Source organism: Panthera uncia, chromosome B1, assembly GCF_023721935.1.
Source record: "Panthera uncia isolate 11264 chromosome B1, Puncia_PCG_1.0, whole genome shotgun sequence".
Taxonomy (NCBI): domain Eukaryota; kingdom Metazoa; phylum Chordata; class Mammalia; order Carnivora; family Felidae; genus Panthera; species Panthera uncia.
This window is the reverse complement of record NC_064811.1, coordinates 89,124,482-89,141,104: the sequence shown is the minus strand read 5'-3', so window position 1 is coordinate 89,141,104 and position 16,623 is coordinate 89,124,482.

The following is a 16,623-nucleotide window of genomic DNA, read 5'->3' as shown; positions in this document are numbered from 1 at the left end:
GCCGCTCAAGACATTAAATTGCTACCCACACTGGTCTTAATGCCCCCAAAGCTGGCTTCTGGAAGATAATCTTAAATATCTTTCTTTAGTCCTTTAATTTTTTTTTCTTTTTTCAACGTTTTTAATTTATTTTTGGGACAGAGAGAGACAGAGCATGAACAGGGGAGGGGCAGAGAGAGAGGGAGACACAGAATCGGAAACAGGCTCCGAGCCATCAGCCCAGAGCCTGACGCGGGGCTCGAACTCGCGGACTGCGTGATTGTGACCTGGCTGAAGTCGGACGCTCAACCGACTGCGCCACCCAGGCGCCCCTCTTTAGTCCTTTAAAAACAAAGAATTAAGATTACATTTGATATTGATATCCATGCCCAATTCTTCAAGAAACTCATCTTACTATTTGTTTTTAATACAGCAATTCTATATTGCCAAAATAGAAAATGTCACATATAATGTGCTTAGTATATTCAATATCTCAATTTGTTTGGTGTTGTTTAATTGGGTGTTTTATAATTTAATGTGTCACTCAATCTTTGTTCTTTTGCTCAGGGAGAACCCGGAGATCGAGGAGAAAAGGTGAGAATGATTCTGCCTGTAATTATCTTTTTTCCTCCCTAAAGAGAGACTAAACCGAACTTATTTAAGTATGGATGGCTAGATAGCAATAGATATAGATACATAGATAAAGATAGACATAACAACCACTGTTCTTGTCAAACTGTTAATTAGTAGAAGGAGAGAATAGTGTAGTTCTTATGTTTGGACAGAGATTTGGGTAAAATCATTTAAAGAAATGGAAGGAAAGGGAGCAAATTTAAACATTCTATGTCAAGCTTTTAAATGGTTTTCAAAAATCCCTAGGCCTGCAAAATTTGTTTGCCTACTTGCTAACACCACTCCAATACTTTTCTAAGCATCCACATCTCTCCCTACTGCTTCTTAGGTCACTAAGTTAAGGGGATACAGATGTTTACCTGCAACAAATATACTGGGAATTGCCCCACAAAGAATTCCTATAAAAAATAAAAAAGAGAAACAAAAGGAGAAGAATGCCATATGTTAAATTTCTCACAGTCGTCCTTCCTGACTACTTTTGCGGGCGTCCTGATTATTTTTAGACTCCCCATGCATATTGTGGTGCTAATTTTCCTGGTTTTCATGCTATTTACTTTAATAGTGTTTGAGAAATGTGCTGTCTGCGTAGGAAGCTACCAAGATACTACATCTGATCCGATCTTTCTGACAAATTAATACTATCACCTCTAATCACCAAAGTAGTTAATACATCTAAAGATCCAACAAACTTCTTGACTATAACTGTATTATTTGGCACTGTAAAACAAAAATTAAAAAGAGATTTATTTAAATGGAAGGAGAGCAAATCAGAGGGGAGAGCTCACTCAGACCCCTTCATTTCGTGACCACTCGGAGCCATTCTTTCTAATAAGAAAGTTTGTTGTGTCTGTTTTGCTTTTTAACAAAGGGATTGCCATGCAATCTTTTTAAAAGTATGCTAGTAGGCTGCCTTTCAAAGGTCTTTCATAATAGATTATCAGTACATTTATTTGGCATCCAACCAGTTTATTGTAATTAACTTGAAATTAACTAATCATCAGATGACTGTTGTGTAGAAATTAAGGAGGGAAAAGAAGGAGAGCCAGCGCCGTTCCGGGGATTCATCAGATAGAGGGGTTCTGGCTCGAGGGCCCGTGTGGGGTGTCCGGCACCACAGACAAATGCCTGAGCAGTTAGCTTCATACATATTTGAAACAAGAAAAGAAAATGGAGAGAAAAAAGTAAAAGTCTCTCTCCCCTACATCTCTTCCCTCTCCCTTGGAAACCATCAATACTTACCTCTTATTTAAAGGAAACTTTTAAATGATGGAAAAGTGACCTAATATGAAGCTAAACAAAAGGGCGTTCCAGCCTGTGGAATCTAGCAACAATAATGCATTGTTATTGCTAACGGCTATCATTAGCAGCTCATGGTGTGTCCCCTACTGTCCTAGTTGCTTTACACACAGCATATTGTTTATTTCTTCTAATCCCATAAAGCATTCTTGCCCTTACGTTACACATGTGAAACGTGATGTAGGGAGAATTTCATTTGCCCGGTAGGTGCTGGAGCTGGGCTCAGTCTTTCTGGCGCCAACGTCCATGATGTTTCCACTATAACATGCTGTAAGACTTAAATTAAAGAATTCGGCATTGAAGGAATCAAAGCATGGATAATGAGTGAAGGACTTTTTTTTTTCTTCTAATGCATTGCTTTGTGGCGGAAGGGAGATGTCAGTGAGGGAAGAAGCACAGGAAATCTCAAAAATAAGCAAGAAAGCATAAAGTCTCCAATTTATTTTATTGTAATTATAAAAGAGAGAGTTTTCAAATAAAATCAAAAACATTCATTTCACAAATGCAAAACACAGAAGTGCAGATAAAATAATCTTCTGTCCACAGGTCTTGAGGGCTGCGTCATGCATTTTGAAGCTTTGGAGATTTGACTTGAGCTGAACCTGAAGACAGAGTGGATTTACACAGAGAGAAGGGAAAGGGGAGGGCAGGAACCCAGGTGGCAGGAATGGCAGGAGGAAGGAGACAGAGGTGGTAAGGCATGTGGCATATTGAGGGAATGGTCAGGAAAAAGGCTTTCTTACAGTGGCTCTTTGAGTAGAGGAGAAAAGAGATAGAGTTAAGGAGGCTTTAAGTACCAGCATGAGCTATTAGAAGTCAGAGAAAGTACTGCTTTCTGTTGATATCATAGAGTAGTTGGAAACAGTTCAGCTGTGTTCATTGCAATAAATTTTACGTGGGCCAGTTGGTATCAGGCAACTGCTTAAGTAAAAATGTGTCAGTTCTATAGAATATTCTCAAGAGATTTTAATATATAGTGCATATGAAAGCAAGCTTAAAATAATGAAAACTATTCTGTGTGTAATGTCACCAATATATTTTACATATATCACGTTTAACCCCCTTAGGGAGATGCTGGAGAGAGTGGCCCCAAAGGTGACACAGGCGAAAAGGTACAGTTTGTGAAATATGAAAGGGTATGTGTATGAGCAAGAAATCTATTCCATGTATGTGAAAACAGAAGATTTTGAGTGAGGAAAGAGACTGACAGCTTAATATGGTAAGATGAGAGATAATTCTATGAGTTTGGAAAACATTTAAATATCCAATTTATAAAGATGATCATTCCACAAGCTCTTAGCTACAAATTTAAATATTAAAAAAAAAATTTTTTTTAATGTTTATTTATGTTTGAGAAAGAGAGAGAGGCAGACTGCAAGCAGGGGAGGGGCAGAGAGAGACGGAGAGGCGAAATCGGAAGCAGGCTCCAGGCTCTGAGCTGTCAGCCCATAGCCCGATGCGGGGCTCAAACCCACAAACTCTGAGATCATGACCTGAGCCAAAGTCGGATGCTTAACCGACTGAGTCACCCAGGCACCCCATAAATATTTTTAAAATAAAATGGGATGTCACAAATTCTAGATAATGTATAACTAGGTTTCCAGTAATATAGCTTCCATGGAATAAAACCATTTATTCATGTGTAAATGGGGCACTACTCCCTTGATAACTCAGAGATATAAAAATACAGTCTCTAGGGGCACCTGGGTGGCTCAGTCGGTTAAGCATCCAACTTTGTCTCAGGTCATGATCTCACGGTTTGTGAGTTCGAGCCCCATGTCAGGCTCTCTGCTGACAGCTCAGAGCCTGGAGCCTGCTTTGGATTTTGTCTCCCCTTCTCTCTGTCCCTCCCATGCTCATGCTCCGTGTCTCTGTTTCTTAATAATAAATAAACGTTAAAAAATGTTTTTAAATAAAATAAAGTTTCTAAAGTGATTCCATTTGTTGCAATTTGGTTAGAGAACATGTCACAGGATTGGGATGAGATTTAAAAGTGTGAAAGTAAATGTCATTTGATTACAGCCTCTAATGCAGTCTTGAAAATTTGCCTCAACTTGAAATCTACTAAATTCAGATATTTTGTCAGCCTTCTCATTCACTTTTTTCATCTTTTAAACCATTATTAGTGTTTATATTACAGTGGTTTTATGGTTCATCTTCCATCCTCTTTTCATACTGCTCTCCCCGTCTATCATTATAGCTTTTGTTTGGATTCATACTTTATATACATCTCTGACATAGGAAGGGCCTTTTATTTCACTTGTGCTGTATGCTAAGAATTAAGAAAAGAACTTTTAAGAAACTGAAAATAAAATGGTCAGATTTTAATTAAAATCAAGCAAAGTAATTGAATGATTAAAAAAAGATTTATTCATTTAGGCTCACATTGGAGAATAAAAATATTTCACTTTGAAAATTATTACAGTGCAGATGGTTAATGGTTAGTCATAAAAACATACTCATAAAATAAAGAGAAATTTATCTTTCTCATTCTTATAAATATTAATATAAATATGGCATGGATGATGGTAGGAATGAATTAATGTCACCAAGTAGCAATTATGTTTGTGTTCAAGGAGCAGTCCAGAAATTAGAGTCGACCCTCAGTTTCTTATAGACCAAGGTTTCTCACCTTCAGCATTATTGACATATTGGGCTAGATAATTCTTTCTCGTGGGGGCCGTTAGATATTTAACAGCATTCCTGGTTTGCCACCAAACCTATCTCTAGACATTGCCAAGTGTCCCCTGAGGGACAAAATCACTTCTAGCTGAGAAGCACTGCTATAGACCCCTTTTATATACCTGTCAAATTTAATTATCATGCTGCAATAAAATATGGCATGAATATGTTTGTTTAATACTTAATAAGACCAATGATATACCTTGATGACTCTCAAAGTCAGCGTTTCAACCCCCAGAAATATAAACCTGGATATTATATTTAACTTTTTTGTTTGTACTCAAAACCAGAGGTCATCAAGCCTTTCCTGTAAAGGGCCAGAAAATAACTATTTTAGGTTTTCTGGGCCTTGTGGTCTCTGTCACAACTATTCAACTCTGTCCTTACAGTGTGACAGCAAGCATAAACAATATGTACACAAATGAGTATGGCCGTGTGCCCATAAAACTTTATTTCTGGACACTGAAATTTTAATTTCATGTAATTTTCATGTGTCATGAAATATTGTTCTTTTCATTTTTTTCTTAATCATGTAAAAATGTAAAAACCATTCTTAGCACATGGGCCACACAAAACTGGAACTGGCCCACAGGCCTTCGTTACGAGTCTCTGCTTAAAGAAAGGAAATCTTCTAAACAGAGAGCAGTTCTTTTGAGTGAAAAAAGTTTATGCCAAGTCTGAACAATACCTATGTGGATTTATGTAGAGAATTTTATGCTTTTAGAAGTTGCATTTAAAGCTTCATTTTTAGAATGTAGACCAATAATTATTTCTTTAATCACACATTTTTAACATTTAATTTTCCAGTAGTAAAGTAACCTTTTTCTTTGAAAATTCCAAGTTCATCTCAAAGGAATACTGTTTTATATTAATGCAAATCATTTACCATATTGACTCACACATAGTAAACTCTCAATAAATGTTAGCTTTCTTACCACATGGAAATTGAAATCAACTAGACCGGTTGTTTTCTTTTTTATCAAGAAGTTTTACTAGTCAACTGAAATTAAGTACAAGAAATCCTTCAGTTGAAACGGAAATCATTTCTATAAACTTTCAATAGGTCTAAACAGGGGATTGTAAATAGGAATGTGTAACGTATAATATGTAATCTGACCTGTAGCATTCATCCCGAGAATGCCGTAATTGGAATATAATTTTTGATGTGTTTTTTTAAAACATTTCCTGCTTCTGTCATATAATTTGTTTCCAGTATGTTGGAAACAGTCTTCTCATGGCCTTTGGGTTCAGTATGTGAAACTCATTCATCATGTACCAAGTTCTAGATGTAAAATCAAAAAATGCCCTTTTTTTTTTTTTTTTTTTGCCATTGATGTAGTAAATTACGTCATTGACTGATTCATTTTAATAGGATTTTTTTTTTTTTTCCTTTTGATCCAACTCCGTGCCTTTGGATGGTAAAGCAATCTAAACCTTTCCAGACTGGTCATCTGGAAATGCTGTGGAACTGTAAAAACCACTAGGCTGGGTTTTGTCCGTGGCCAGCAACTGCCGTGCACTCTAGGCTTGAGAGTGTCATGGCAAAGAATGATTTCAGTCATGTGTGGAGTGACTATGCAAAGGTTATGTTCTGCTCTTTGGGGTGTTAATGCCACCCAACAAATGCAGAAATGGATTTGTTATCTCTTTTGGTCAACTTGAAAGTAGGTGTTTGTGCAGCATGCTGAATGGTTTGACCATGCCACTCTATTACTCACAATTCAGTCTGCAGATTCAGAAGCTCTACCTTCACTGTCTAGCTACAGCCTCTCTGTGCCTTCATTTTCACTGCTCCCTCAGTCTCCATTCCTGTAAACACACTGTCTTCTTAGTTTATGCCCACATAGCACCTTTGATTTGCATCCTCTGAGCCTTTCCAGAATCCACGCCCATATTTGGAGCTACCAATCAAATTGTCTTTTCTTAAAATCACGTGTGAAGGCCTGTCTCAGAGAGCCCCCACCCCCACTCACCTCCACATTGCACCATCCCGGGTCAATGCAGGGCCCTCTCTAACTTGGCACATATGGTTCTCTCACCTTACAACACTCTCTGTCCACTCCCTCCTCCATGTTCTATTCTTCAGTCCACTGAGACCTTAATTTATAAGTCATTTCCCTAAGGCAGCCTTTCAGTCTCCCCCAGATTGGTTAGGCTACCTACTCTGTGCTCCCATAGCACTCTTTAAAGTCCCTTTCATAACTGTTATTGGGATTTATTATAATTCCTTTTTTAATTGGACATCCGGCTCATTGGAGAAGGAAAAACAAATAAATAAACAAAAAACTATATGATGCCAAATTATTCCCAGCATCAATCCATGTTCCTGGCATATAGTTGTAAGATAATAAATATTTATTGAATAAACAACCTTTAAAATTTTTCTTTCCTTTCAACTGTTTTTTATTTTTGTGGAATGGTAGAACTCTTTCCTGTGACAAGCATTTGTTTATCATGTCTTCTGGTATATAAGGGGCACAGAATATCCTAAACATGAGAATCTCTTCCTACCCCAGATTAAAAAAAAAGAAAAAAAAGGAAAGTATTTTTCATGCTTTCAACCAATAACATTTTTGTGTACATATATTAGTATGTGATTATCATGAGCACAGGTCAAGGGCAGGGATTGTAACTGCATTGCTTCCTGTTCTCACCCAGCTCCTCGCATCCCTGCAAACAGCTGGCACATAATGGGTGCTCAACAAACATTTACAGAATGAATTAATGAATGACAGAAATGTCACCATATTCACTTCATTTATCCACATAGACTTTATTAACACATGCATAAAGTTATATACCAACTATTGTATTTGAAAATTAGCATGACCAAAACCGGAAGCTCTTTGTGTTTGAATGATTAATGGTAAAGCCCAATCTATTTATCTCAAGTGTCTTCTCAAAGAATTTTCCCATTTGTGACTTACCCTGTTAAAACTTGGGTTTCCAGACCAGCTGACTTATGAAGCTAAGAGTCTACTTAAGACGTAGTTGGGAGTGGAAGAGAGCCAAAGCATAAGAGACTCTTAAAAACTGAGAACAAACTGAGGGGGGTGGGAGGGTATTGAGGAGGGCACCTTTTGGGATGAGCACTGGGTGTTGTATGGAAACCAATTTGACAATAAACTTCATATATTTAAAAAAAAGACATAGTTGGGTTTTCCTACTGTAATCCTGCGTTTGCTCTCACTTTTGCAGAAATGAGGATTATGAACACTGACTGTTTTATTTCTACTCCCTGCAGCATTATCCTTTAAAATGTTTAACTTATGACTGGCTTTCAGCAGTTGTCTTGCCACTTAAAAGTTAGAAAAATTCCTCGAGATTTCACAGTCTAAGTTTTTAAAAAGAAAATTAAAATATCACTCATAGTCCCCCATCAAATGAAACTGCTCCAATTTCCACAAATAAATCACCCTTTCAGGAAACTGTCCTTTTCTTTCCCTCTACTTCCTATGAGAACTAAATCTAGTCTTTATTCTCATTTGTGGATTATCCAGCCACTTTCCACTAAGACACTAAAAATAAAAGGTTTTAAACTGCAGTTAATACAAGCAGCTTCCTTTTATTTACAAGTTTACTGGAACCTTTATGCCCTGTTGTCAAAATGAAATAAACCAATAATTCTTATTCTAATAAAAAGAACATGGCAATGGAGTATAGGAAGTCCAAAATTCACTTATCCTCTTGTTGCTTCAATGTCCTTATCTATTAAATGAAAATAGTAATATCTGCCCTATCTCATCAGAGTTTTTTGAGGTATAAATGAGATGAGGGAAGGGACTTAGCAAAGTCAAAATTGCTTTTAGGAATACAAAGGTCTTATTGTGAAAACTATTACAAACCTGATTCATTGGTGTTGATGGCTTTCAGATTTGATTTAGTAGAAATAGAAATAAGTATTATTTTATTAGCCACATTTATTTCACTTCCCATTTGGAACTCAATCAAATGTTAATGATTAGAAAGAGAAATCAGTATAATATAGTATTTAAGGTCCTTTTCTTATGTTTTGTCATGTTTTAATTTTTCCTTGGGTTAAAACAATTACAGACATCACAGAGGATCACATATATATCAGTTTCCTCAGTAAGCTAATTTATTACTCCCTTCTTCTTCCTAAGCTTGTTTTCCTTCCTAAATTTTTTTCATTTTTTTAAGTTTATTTATTTTTTTGAGAGAGATAAAGAGCACAAACAGGGGAGGGGCAGAGAGAGAGGGAGAGAGAGAATCCCAAGCAGGCTCCACACTCAGCACAGAGCCCCGCACAGGGCTTAATCTCACAGACCATGAGTTGGACACTCAACCTACTGAGCCACCCAGGTGCCACCTTTTCATTTTGATCCTTGACTGCTGACTTATTTAAAACATTCTTTTTGAGATTTGTTCATTTATTCATCATATATGTATTGAGCATATACTATGGGCTAGGCACTGAATAAAAATTGACACTGAATCTGCCCCCATGTGGCTGATTGTCTAATGAAGGGACAGACAATAAGTACGTAATTATGGAGTGAGCTATGCAGGACATGAACAGAGCTCAGTGTGAACAGTAAGATGTGGATGTAAGGGGCATAAATCTTAAGTTGGTTGGTGAAGGGTTCTTTGAGGCAGAGCCACTTAAGCCAAGACCTCAAGAGAGAGAAGATCCCAGCCTGGAGAGGGGGAAGGGATTCAGAAAGGGGGACAAGTGCTCCAGGCACAGAGGCCTGAAGCCTCATCTCTGTCTCTGAAAGAGAGCGATGAGGAGCTTCCTAAATCCAGAACAAGGAACTAGACCCCTGGAGTTCCTTGAGCACTTGCACAGATGTGACAGCTGAGGAAATCCAAGTATGTGCCTTCCTCCTTATGGCTGTTCCTATCTTCTTGACAGTCTCAAATGGCTAAGTTTTCTCCCTGTTTTGCCTTGTAGCATGTTCACGGGACAAGGGGCTAGAAGGAGCTTAAAAATCTAGGCCCATTGCTGGCTTCATTTCAGAAATAAGCAACATTCTTAACTAACCTCCCTATTCTTTTCTACTAATCTCTCTGCTTATTTTATAGCATATTTGCTTTGAAAATGTAGTCACCCTCTGTGAATTCCCAAAGGAATACATTGCCTTTTAGAAAACCAGATTCTATCTCAAGATCTTCTCTCAGATCGTACATGTGTCCCTGCCACCCATGAGTCATCCATCATCCTGTAATTTTCTGGTGACTGCATCACGATGAAATAAATGTAAAGCTAGAGAAAATGTGCCGGTCATAACTGTGACTGTGCTTCATGAGGAAAACAAACTGACCTGCTACGTGGCTTTTTCCAGCTCGACATCATTAACCCTTTGACTTCATCTGTTGAACCCTGACTTTCTGAAGACCCAGAGGGTCAAGGAACTCCCAGTAACTGATAGCCCGTGACATTAATAAATTCCAGAAATAGAGAAAACCAAAGTTCCAGGTCTCCAAATTATAATTTATTACTTTAGAACACACTTTTAGCACTGTATCAAGGAAAGAGATACATATTTATATATTTATATTTACTTTAAGGAATATAGTCGTTAAGTATTTTGCTTTCAAAATAAACCCATGTTTTTAGAAAGTGCATTGTTTACCTTGGAAATTGTTTACATCTTAACAGCTGATATGTTGATATCATTTTATGGAGCATAGTCAGGCCCGTTAGTCATGGGGCTCCCTTTGAGTGCCATGTCGAGATGGTTTTCTGTGTGTTTGTATGTTTCCTATTCTCATAACTTGTGGAATAATCTCCCACGGGTTTTGTTTTAGGGTGACCCTGGATCATCTGCGGCAGGAATTAAGGTAACTATAGCGTTGTGAGTGTTTATACCCCAGGAGTTACAGTGTTGAATTTTATAAGTCTCTGCTTTCTCTTCTTTTGTTCCAAGTTTGATGGTTATAACTGTTTTTATTCTTCTTCAATAATCAGCTTCCAAACACAACAGGGAGTATCTGCTAGAAATCTGGTAAAGGCTTAAATAAGAGGTCTTGCCTTCACTTGTCTCTGTGATTGGTTTTTATGGAAATGTGGATTCATATGTGAGCTTTAGTTATGTCCGCAGCAAAAAAAAAAAAAAAAAGAAAGAAAAAAAAAGTTCCTGTCTCTAGTGAGATATAGAGTAATAGAATAAAGTGAATGAAACACATATGATCAAGGAGACTAGGCTGTCTCTGTGAAAGTGTCCAGAGGCCTGAGGTTTTGGAAAATTGTCTTAAGACTGTTTTGTTTTTTGTTTTTTGGGTTTTTTTTTTTTTCATCTTTGGTTTTCTTTGGTCAGGGGGAACCTGGAGAATCTGGTCGTCCAGGGCAAAAGGTAACATCTTTATTCTAGTGTGTTCTTTGTCTCATATTTGCCATTTTATATCTACTATCCACTGTGTAAAATGAAAGCAATTATTGCAAAATGATACAATTTTCATGCTTTGCATGCGGAGTGTTATTGATTGTTCTGCATTTTAAAAGGACTGATGCTGACCATAGCCAAATATGAAACACTGTGTACATGTAAAAAGATGGTTTATTAACTAACGTCTGCATATACTCAGCTGTTTGAGGCTAACAAAGATCAGTTGGGTTGGAATGCCAACAACTTATCTTGCATGTTTAAAGATACTCTGCATGTTTCTATCATTCATGAGAAGAAATGAATATTTACTAAACTGTTTCAGTAGGGAATGATAGTTTCTTATATTCCTTTTCTTTTCATTTCAAATACTTCCTTACTGATAATTTTTTATGTGAATCATATCTACCTATGCAATGAATGTTATGTTATACAAACCAGATTTGTTAATAAACTAAATTTTAATTGGAGACACTAGCCAAGTACTTTAACCATTAATCTACAGATACATATGTGATTTTTTTTAATCATTTGTGCTTCACTTCAGTGATCAATTAGAGGATATGCAGTGATTATTTTTTGCATTCATATTCTCATTTGGGTCTGAGGCAGGAAACGACTGTTAGCAGTTTATTGTCTGAGCATCTGGATATCAGTGCCCAATGTGGTTAGATTTTAGATAACAGATGTATTGTAGCTAACAAGTAAATGTGAATTCCACATTAGGTTAAAGCTCTTAAGATCACGACTCTGCCTTTATCTAGCAATAGCTGATGTTGTAGAAAAAATGTGATTAGAGACATAGAATTTGCCTCATTGGTATAAAGGAAAACAGAGAATAAATCTCATTATAGGAGTTTGGAACCTTAAGACATGAAAAAAATAATGTCCCCACACTCTTGAAGTCATTGAGAAGAAGATCATTGCTTTGCTTTAAAGACTTAACAATGAAAGTAATTTTTGAGAAGGTCTTTCATGTTCTTTTAAAATTTTTAAAAATAGAGTTTTCTTTGAAACACAGGCTCTAAGAGCAATGATTCCTCAGGCCCAGTTTCAAGTAAAGTTCAGACTTTTTCAAAGGGCCCAGCAGAACTCTGCGAAATTTTCTATTTAATCCCTAAGATTTCCTACTGATTCTTTATGTAAGAAATTTGAAATTAGTGCTATCATCAGAGATCTGTGGTCTGCTTTGGTTTGAAAAAGCAAATAATCTTCTCAGATGATCTAATTTTAGACTCCTTAGTATTTAAAATTTAAAGGCTAAATTTAAATTACTCTCTAAATCTGATATACTAAAAGAAATGCCTACAAGACTATTATGTCTTTTTAACAAAAACTGAAACAAATCTGCTATAATCTTGTATAGGTCCCACTGTTTTCAGAGTGGAAGATCTCAAATGATTTTCAATTTTTTAATAAAATATTGCCTTCTCATGATTATTTAGAAATACAGGTTTAGATTCATTCCTGGAAGTTTATAGGCTTACATATGGAAACATTGGATTTCCTTCGTATTTCATTAAAAATCTGCTTTAAATTATATCAAGAGAAGGGGTGGATTCATTAAAAGCTTACAACCTATTTGAATGAGTATGTGCCCTGAAATGCACAGCATCTTTTTCATCAATATTTAAGCCAGATTCTACCCTTTGACGCAATCTCACTTGCCCACAATATTTATGACTTCCTTTGTCTAATATCAGGATTTGGCAGTACTTACCCCAACATTGCTTTAAAAGTAGAGTATTCCCATGCTTGCTGCTTACTTACATTAGAAAATGACAAACAGAACTGAGTACAGAATCAATTCAAGAGATCTTCCATAGCATTTCCCTCATCAGTACAGAACTGTGCTGTGGATTCAGTACTTAACCTCCTGCATTAGGGACATTCCCAGAAATGTAGGGTTTCTGGACAGAAGGAAAAGCCCATTGATTCGCTTTCCACTGTCTGGTGTTGTCCAGTATGAAAATTTGTTATTTACATCCACATTCGTAATGTAGAAATGGTTTCATTATAGTTTGTTTTTTTTCTTTTCGAGATTCAACAGTAAAATGTGTGATTGATACATGAGTTAGAGTGTGTATTTCTGTTTGTAAAGTGAATGTGTAGATTTATAAAAATAGGTATTGTGTTTCATCACATAGTTCTTACTTTTCTACCTTCTCTGCATCTCTTTAAAATATATTTTCTAACTTTAAAGGGATAAAAATACTTGATTCCCCATTGGAAGGGACCCTCCCAGTTGAAGTATATCTAGAAATATATACTGCATATCTAGAAATATATACTCTAACAGAAACGTGGGGCAAAAGCAGAGTCGAATTTAACAGCAGACAAGGGTCTCTTTTAATGGAGGGTAAAGAGTCAAAAGGAAAGAAGGAAAAAGAACCCAAAATATAATGGGTAAATTTTAATCTACTTGGACAAGTATTCTTCAAATGGAAGAACAAACCAATTCTTAATTAGGACCCACATCTGACCTTGGGCTGTGCATGCCCAAGACCTCACCCCAGAGAAGCTCCTGAACTAAGAAGCAGGCAAGAGTGAAGGTAACAAAACATTGTCTTAACTGGAAGACAGGCCTTCATGGAACTCATATAGGAAGAGAAGTCTTCCTGAAAATGTTGAGATGTTCCACAAAGGGTAACATTAAATATTTTATAATCTTTCATTGTGTCGACTGCTACATTAAATAAACATAAATTTGGAAAGGTCAAGTTTACAAAAATACAATACTATGAAATATGAATTCATGAAATATCTGTCCTTTACAAAGTTCATTTAATAATCTAATATAAATATATATATATACATACACATGTGATATAGGGAATAGCTAAATGCTCAGAGTCTCTGTAAGTATTCAATCTACGTTACAAAATATTCCATAATGTCTTATACACATTTCTCACTGTTAGAAAACATAGATGTGTGTCTATGTATGCATGTGTATATAAAACTCTTTTTTTAAGTAAACATACAATCCTTTTAATATGGTGGAAGGGAAGTGTGTGGAGAGGACATTTCTCTTGTATAGAAACAGTGATAGGACCTATATATTTTCACCGATGGTTCAAATAGGATGTCCTGAGTTTGAGGGGACTTTTCTAAAACAATACAAAACTATAGATTTATCACCAATATGTTTACTTTTATTGGTTGTATATTCTACTGCAGTTTACTGTGCATTCAAAGGCCTTGTACTTTTTTTTTAAGTAAAAGAGAATCTTCAGTAAAATATGGATGCAAGCCCTGTTTATTAGAGCTTCTTAAATTTATTGATTGAAAGGCAAAAGGGAAAGGAAAAAGAAAATCCAATGTATAATGTTTCTGTGTATAGTTTAATCTACTTGGACAAGTATTCTTTGAATGGAATATCAAATTCTTAATGACCATTCTTTCTTCTCTGGCTTAACCTCATCTTAGTCTTACTGTTCACAGTGCAAAATTTCAGTTATATAGTTTCAGACGGCATAGTTTTTCTTTTGCATTCCTGAAGCTCCTGTGAACTAAACCATCAGGAAAGTCATTGTCCCCTCTATGTCTAACCATACGGCTTAATAAACAGTGTGTGGAGTCATTTTTTTTTTTTATAATACCAGAGCACATTATGGCTTTTTGTAACATGAAAATACTACTGTTAAAGATGAAATATCTGGTTATTCTTAATAGATTTTCCATGGAATGGGGATTGTCAAAGCATTTAGATTAAAAGCAGTACCTCTCTTTACCACTTTTACTTAGTTTGATGCCCTAATCTTTTTGGGTATTTTTGTCTATCCCACTGACTGACCATTATGAAACAGTGTGTGCCTTTTAGCCTCAAATATTGTTTCCACAAATAATAGTCATCTCAGTCCAATACAGGATGGACTTTCATTTTCCCCAGCATTTCCTTTATGCTTCTGTAATGGAATTCAGGAGATTTTCTAAGCAATGTAACCTCTTGTCACTGTACTTTGTACTTAAAATAATGTAGACAATTCTGTGCAAATGAGATTTAGTTTGACTCCAGTGCACTCACACAAAATGTATCACTTAATCTCAAACCTGAATTCAGGAACAGCTGCACACAGGGTACCATTAGCCCAAAATTGCTAAGCAGGGTTACCCAGACTCAACAATGGCCAGAGATACAGGCTGGAGTTAAGTATAATCTTAACTGTGCATTTATCTTCTCATCATTCAGGAATGGAAAAGAAATCTTACTATACTTTTAAGTGAGCAAGACTTAATGTATATTGTTTTGGTGTGACCATCTGTTCACACAGCCAACTCTTGATTATCTGAGGTAAGAGAGCCCTGGAATAGGATGCATTATTCAAATGCGTACATAATCCTCATTTCAGCAAAGAGCCTCAGCTTCCACAAGAAATCATTTACCAGGGAATAATAAAACGTAGGAATGCCTTTTCCTTCTACTTCTCTTGCTTGCCTTCTGGTAGAAATGCCAATGAGCAGTGAGATGGCAGGAAGAGAGAAAAATCCAGAAAAATCTACAAAATAGTCAACCAATCCCTGAATCAAGAGTTGACTGAACTGTAATCTCACCAAAGTCCTTGAAACTAGACAGCATTTATGTATGTATATATATGCAGCAAGTATTCAGCTAGGAACATTTACCATGTTTTTCTCCACATACTGTGACTGAGTGACTATTGTTCTATAATGCTATGTGATTTTCCTATGTAGGGTGAACCAGGGCTTCCTGGGCTTCCTGGACTTCCGGGGATAAAGGTAAATACTGCACTGACAGTCTCAGCTTCATAGAAATGTAATTAAGAAAGCCACAAAAATCAAAGGAAAATAGGAAAAAATGAAAACTAAAAATATAATGCCTCTCTTTAAACACTCTCCAGCCATCTCACTTAAATTTTTTAAATTGAGAACTAAACACAGGTATTGCTAACATTTGCCATTGCTGGACAGATGGCAAACATGTCTGGACAGTATATTCTACTGTTGAACCTACTACGCCCCTAGAAAAATGTAAGTGCCAATAGGAATTCTTTTAAGTCTAGAATGTCTACTTTCACATTTTAATTTTATTTTTAACATCCTATCAGATTTTGACTAGAATCAGAGTCTTAACATCCCCATCAATCGAACATGGAGGCAGCTGTTTTTGTAATTTCACTCATTATAATAATCGCTTTAATATGTTTTCTGCTTCCACTTCCTGTCAATAACTCCCACTGCAAAGTACAAATCCGATTACTAAACTATTCTGACCCATATACTGTTTCCATGAACTTTGTATATATCTTTTGAAATAATTGCTTAAAGCTTAATTTGAAAGCATAGTTTTACATGTTTTAAAACTACTTAAAAAGGTCAAGAAACATACATTTTTTAAAATTATTTAAAATTTTTCACATGGCAACTGGCAAGGCTTAAACTTCTACTACCTTAGCAGTAGTTACTCCTTTAAGATCTGCTTTTTAAAGCTTAAAAGTAAAATAATCATAATTATAATCATAATCATAATTACATAAATAAAGATTAAAAGTCTTAGGTATTTTTTAAATTCTAGAAGTGTTTGATAGAGTAACATGATGCAAGTAAGATTTTTCCTTACATTGTTTTCATTGATTTTGAATCAATCTTTAGCGTGCATTAGACCATTCTAAAATTAATAATCCTAGTTTCAGTGTGGGGGTCATGTATACTGTTTGATGAAGGT